This window comes from Mesoplodon densirostris, chromosome X, assembly GCF_025265405.1.
Source record: "Mesoplodon densirostris isolate mMesDen1 chromosome X, mMesDen1 primary haplotype, whole genome shotgun sequence".
Classification (NCBI taxonomy): Eukaryota; Metazoa; Chordata; class Mammalia; order Artiodactyla; family Ziphiidae; genus Mesoplodon; species Mesoplodon densirostris.
In genome coordinates this window covers 62,117,000-62,123,808 of record NC_082681.1, presented here as the reverse complement: position 1 = coordinate 62,123,808, position 6,809 = coordinate 62,117,000, and the positions used below count along the sequence as shown (strand labels likewise).

The window sequence follows — 6,809 nt, the reverse complement described above, 5'->3', positions numbered from 1 at the left end:
TATCTTTAGCTGTCAAAACTATTTTCTGCTAGTGCTTAGGTTGTTCTCATAGACAGTTTCTCAGTTAATATTTGAAATTTTGATATGCCTATGGGAGGAGGTGAGCTCAAGGTCTTCCTGTTCTGCCATCTTGACATTCCCCTGCTTCTCTTATATTTTTCATACTGTTTTTCCTTTTATTTTTTTCTTACTGATTTTGATGAAAGGTGGTTTTACTTAAAGATTTATTATTTATTTTTAAGTACATTAATAAAATTTTAACATACTAAGAAAGTTACACAAGCCTGACAGATTGACTTTTCTGAACTATATGTGTCCTTGTTTTTCTTTTAGTAACTCACATTTTCATTGTTCAGTTATTCAAACTGATTACTACTTAAAAACACCTGGTTGGGGCTTCCCTGGTGGTGCAGTGGTTGAGAGCCCGCCTGCTGATGCAGGGGACATGGGTTCATGCCCTGGTCCAGGAAGATCCCACATGCTATGGAGCAGCTGGGCCTGAGAGCCATTACCGCTGAGCCTGCACGTCTGGAGCCTGTGCTCTGCAACAGGAGAGACCACAACAGTGAGAGGCCTGCGTACTGCAAAAACAAAAAAACAAAAAAACAAAAAAAAACAAAAAAAACACACAAAATACAAAACAAAACAAAACAAATCACCTGGTTGACATGAGTCACATGCAATAAGGGCAAATACAGATGATTGTGCCACCCAACCAAATGTGTATGATGAAAATAATGAAACTTTTGTTCACATGGATCAAGGCACATAAAAATATCATTCTTCTTGGGAGAGAGCTGCACCAATTAAAGAACACTATGAATTATTCCTTAATTAAAATGTGATCACCTTTTATTTCTTTCTGATTTTGTTTGAAACCCATAGAGTAACCAGTATGATAGTCACTCATGTATCAGGAGATTAGCTTATTTCCCAAAGCATCAGCATCATCAGGAGAATCTGGACATGTGATAAGTGATGAGGGAATTATTGGTGGCCCAGAAGGAAATGGAGGCAGCCAGCATGATAGGAAGTGTGGTGGTGATGATGGTGTTTGATTTGTTTCCTGGGCCATGTCCTGATCCTGGCATAGGAGAATGAGGTGGAGAGAGAGAAGACTTTCGTGGAACACCTTTTTTTTTTTTTTTTTTTTTGCAGTACGTGGGCCTCTCACTGCTGTGGCCTCTCCCGCCATGGAGCACAGGCCCCAGACGTGCAGGCTCAGCTGCCACAGCTCATGGGCCCAGCCGCTCCACAGCATGTGGGATCCTCCTGGATTGGGGCATGAACCCACGTCCCCTGCATCGGCAGGCAGACTCTAAACCACTGCGCCACCAGGGAAGCTCCCCATGGAAGTTTTGACTTGATATTATTTGGTTTATTTCCAGCAGACCTGGAGGTCAAAATTTGTCAAAATTTGACTTTCATATGTCAAAATTTGACTTTCATTTTCAGTATCTTGCACATTCTGTTCTATATTATTAGCTACTTCAGAGGTTGGGGAAAATAAATCAGACAGATTTTGTTCCTCCCTAGTTCCATATCTAGTGTAAACCACAATACAGTTTTCTCTCTTAAAATCAACTGAAACAATGTTAGTTTTGTGAATGCATCTGTCTTCTGACAAAACAGCACAACATTTGTCACCTACTTTCCACTGCTTCAAGAGAGTTGTGGTATTCTTATTTTGGCTTTTATTCTCCTAGCCAGGTTTTCTTTTAGGTGTGCCTTTTGGTTTATCTGAAGCTTCAGAAATGTCACCATTCTTTAAAGTGTGCTTAAATGGAGCCATGGTTTTATCATAAGCTTTTATCACTGCTGTATCATCCCAAATGTCAGAATCATCACTCTGTCCTTTGCTGCACTGGAATAACATTGGGTCCTCCTGCTCTGGGATGCCTTTACCACGACTTCCTGGTGTTTTGTTTGTTTTTCAAATTTTATATTTTGTTAGTCTGTTCAAAGCATCAGTTTAGGGTCTTTTTTTACCTTCTTATTTTTATTTCATTTTCTTTATTTTTTCTCTAATTGTTATTATATACTTTACTCCATTTTCCTTGAGTTTTGCTGTTGTTTTGTTTCTATTGTCATGAGTTGTATGCTTATTTTCTTATTTTCTAGTACATGCATTAGTCTATACATTATACCTTGGCATATTTTTAGTTACAATTCACAAATTTTGGTATATATTATTTTAATTATCATTTATTTTGAATTAATTTAAAGTTTCTATTGTGTTTATTTGACTAATGAGTAATTTGAGATTATGCTTTACTTTCCTATTTTTAATGTGCTTTTTAATTTATCTATCATACTTATTGATGCAGTTTTTATAGAGGGTTACTTGTTTATTTCCATCAAAATTTATAATGTACTTTTCTTTAGACAAACCAAACCCACATCTAAGAATAAATGTCACAGCTGTATTCACATAAGTACACAGAGACACAGTAAAGAGTGAACCACACTGGGGAAAACCCAACCACTAGACACATGGCAGAAACAAAGAATCTTCTCTCCAATTCTTAATATATTGAAAATCAAATAAGCCTTTTAATTGTTATCACCCACATTTTATAGTGGAAATAATTCCAGAGGTCATTCCTAAATTCAAAATATAAGGGAAGTGAAACCCTACTGTGTAGCCAGAATAATATTATAATCAGATATTAGTGAACATTGATAATGTGCATCTCACATTCTTAGAAGGACATTTTCTACAAGGTTATCCAGAAATTCACTTGTAGGTTTTTGTCAAGTAATCGAAAGGTGTCAAATATTTTATTTAAATATTTACTTAATCTGGCATTTACTTTGATGTGAATGATGAAATAGGGATCCTTCTTTGTTCTAAATAGAATTTATGTTTTGACACTATGTATTGACTAAATTTTCCCCACTGATTTGAAGGGCTTCTTTTTCAAATAAAATTCCTGTTTCCAATTGTGTCTATTCTATTACATTGAGTATTTATATTTCAGTAAATTCTAAATATTTTTGTTGAAGTTTCATAACAAGCGAATACACTATAACTTTCAATAACGTAATCCATTCTTTAAAAATTTATACATAAAATTACAATACAATCCAGAAATTCTACTTCTGGGTTTATACTCTAAAGAATTGAAACTAAAGATGCAAACAGAAATTTGTACCCTATTGTTTATAGCAACATTACTCACAATAGCTAAAAGGTGGAAATAACCTAAATGTCCATTAACAGATGAGTGGATAAACAAAATGTGGCATATACATACAATGGAATATTATTCAGTCTTAAAAAGGAAGAAAATTCTGACACATGCTGCAACATGGATGAACCTTGAAGACATTATGGTGAGTAAAATATGCCAGTCATAAAAGGACAGATACTGTATGATTTCAATTACTAAGTTACTTAGATTAGTTAATTCATGGATACAGAAAGAAGAACAGTGGCTAACAGGCACTGGGCAGTGGGCAATGGGGAATTGTTTCATGGGAACAGAATTAGTCACAGTTTGAGAAGAAGAAAAAGTTCTGAAAATGGATGGTGGTATTTCTTGCACAACAATGTGAATATACATAATGCCACTAAAATGTACAGTTAAGAATGGTTAAAATGGTAAATTTTATGTTTATATAACTAGCCACAAAAAATAAGGTAATTAGCTCTCCTTACCCATTATTTTTATTTGCATTCAAAGTTTTATAGGATATTCTTAAAAACTCATTTTCCCAGAAGTTTATAATAGTTATAAATAAATGTTTGACTTCTTAATTGTTTGACTGGGAGAAGTAAGGAATATTCTCCCCTGATGACACTTTGAATTAAGTCCAGTGATCCTGATTTTTGACTTCTGGTTTCCAAAACTACAAGAAAACTAATTTTTCTTGTTTTAAGACAGCAAGTTTTTGGTAATTTGATACAGCAGCCACAGGAAAATAACACAGATGTTGGTACCTGAAATTGGGGTGCTACTCTAACAAATAACTGAAATTATGGAAGTGGCTCTGGAATCGGATATTTCCAGGGTCTGGAAAAATTTTGAAGTGCTTGATATAAAAATCCCACCTTGCCTTAAATATAATGTTGGTATAAATTTGTCTATTAAAAGTGTTGATGGTGAGGGCTGAGAAGGAAGTGAGAAACATAGAAGAGGATATATATATATATATATATATATATATATATCATATTAGATAATAGATATATTATCATAACAGAATGATACATAAATATGAATGTTAAAGGCACTGCTGGTGAGGTATCAGATGTAAATAAAAATGTTTTATAAACTGGAGGTAAGGTAGATCTTTTTACATAGTGGCAGAATGCTTAACTGAATTGTGTCCTACAACTGTGTGGTAAGATTTGTAAGTGAAGAACTTGGATATTTAGCTGATAAGATTTCCAAGTGATGTGTTGCAGGCATAGCCTGGTTTCCTTTTGCTGTTTATAGTAACTGATTATCTTTGAGGTGGGACATCAGTCTTCCTCTACCTTTGGATGCAGACCCACACTGAAACATGCACCATTGGCTCTCCTGGTTCTCAGGTCTCTGGATTAGGTCTGGCACTACCCCACTGGCTTTATTGGGTTTGGAATTCTCAGACTCTATAATCACATTAACCAATTTCTTATAATAAATAAATATATATGTAACAGTTATGTATATTATATATAATCTATTTTTTAATAGATTAGGGTTCTCCTGAGAAACAGAAACAATTCCAATTGATTCTGTTTCTCTGGAGAACCCTAACACACCGTATAATCCAGCACTTGCATTTCTAGATATATACCCAATTGATTTAAAAATTTATGCCCATACAAAAAAAATTATATTGATGTTTATTCCAGCCTTATGCATATGTTTATACACAGTACATAACCGTTAGAACCAAAAGCCTCCAAGATGTCCTTTAATATATCAGTGGATAAACTGTGATTCATGGATTCAATGGAATGCCATTCAGTGGTAAAAAGAAATGAGCCATTAAGCACTGAAAATACATGGATGAGTTGCAAATACATATTGCTAAGTGAAAATAATCAGTCTGAATATTCTACATACTGCTAGATTTCAATTATAAAGTATTCTGGAAATAGGCAAAACTATAATATCGATAAAATCAGTAGTTGCATGGGGTTCACATGGAGGAAAGTTTGAAGAGGGGAATCAGGGGTAATTTTAGGCAGTAAAAGCATTCTGCATGAAGATTTAATGGTGGATATTTGACAATATAATTTTTTTAAACCCATAAAAATTTATAGCACAAAGAATGACAATGTATCCAAATTTTAAAAAAGTTACTTAGGAGTTTTGAGAATCACAGCATTATAGAATGTAATATAGCTATCTAACTTTACTACAGATATGTGAAATTACTGAAATGTATGGAAGGAAAAGGTACTGACTCAAGTCATTCTGAAAATTAGTGGAATCTGTAAGACTGAAGACAAACAGAAGCGCACATAAGCACTTTAGTTGAAAAAAATATTTTTTCCCATGATGTTGAGGTTAACAATTTTAAATCCACCATCCATGTATTGTGAAGTGAGAAGTTGCAGATGAATAAGTGGAGCAGCCTAGAATAATGATTGTGATAATGAATTTGAGTTGGATACATCAGTATGAACACATGTGTAGCTTAATACTGATACAGATAAAGATAGATAGATATAGCGATTGAGATATGTGTATATACACAAGTTATTATATACACATATTTATTTGTTTTATATATCACCTGAAAGGACCTGGAAATGAGGACCCTCCTGTAACAAAGAGAAAAGTTAACATCCAGATTTTGGCTTCTAATACCATTCTCCAATAAAAAGAACAAGGACTTCTTGGTGAAACTGGTGATTCTAGGACCGAAGCAGGTAATATATGAGATGAGCCTGGAGCAACTTTAGTACTAGAAAATAAGAAAGCACTCAAGATGAAAAAAATTAATAATAATAGGTAGATAGATAGACAGATACATAGATAAATACATACATAGATAGATTCATAGATAAAAAGAATCTATAATGTTGAAATCTGCCAAATGCACATAGAAGGCAATCAAAACATTTTCCAATGGTCAAAGCTGGAATACTTTTAGGAAAGTATAGTGTGAGATTATAACCAAGAGTACAAAATAAATGTCCATGACTCTATAGTCAAATAAATGATGGAATAACTAAATAAATGAGGAGTGAAGTGACATCACCAGACAGCAGAGTAGGAGACCCCAGCTTTCATTCTTCTATAAAGATTAACAATTAGACAGCTATCCATGAACAAAAATGCTCTGGGAGAGCTCAGCTGTTCACCTAGGAATCTTTAGCAATGCAGTAGAGAAAAAAACAACCCAAAAACCACTGATAATAACCTTTAAAAAGGAGTAGAAAGAGGAGTTTTATTTTTCCTGCATCATTCCATCTCCAGGCTACCACTGCTCAGCACGAAGAGGGAACTGCCCAGCCCAAAAGACTTCCCCTCACTGGGAAAAGGAGAATGGGATGAATGACCAACTTTCCTGGCCTTTTGGGGCACTGCAAGAAGGACTCATTTGGTTTTACCTGGTACGGAGACCAGCAAAACTGAGATATCTAGAAATGATAAGGAACAAACAAGAAGGTCAGGGGCTATCAGAATCAGCCACTCAGTGTCTGAGAACCTCATCAACACTTTCAGATGCTGTAGGCCCCTCCAGAGTTCATCACTGAAGACTTAATTACAGACCCCACAGGCTGACCTGTAGAGGATCCCAGCAGATTTTACTACACAAGAAACCAATGGCTAGCACAGCCACCACAGACCACTCTGCTAAAGTTT

General features: G+C 34.8%; 1 pseudogene; it reads right to left on the bottom strand.

The window, feature by feature from the left end:
- Positions 1-823: 823 nt before the first annotated feature.
- Positions 824-1,876, bottom strand: LOC132481614 (survival motor neuron protein-like; annotated as a pseudogene).
- Positions 1,877-6,809: the final 4,933 nt, after the last annotated feature.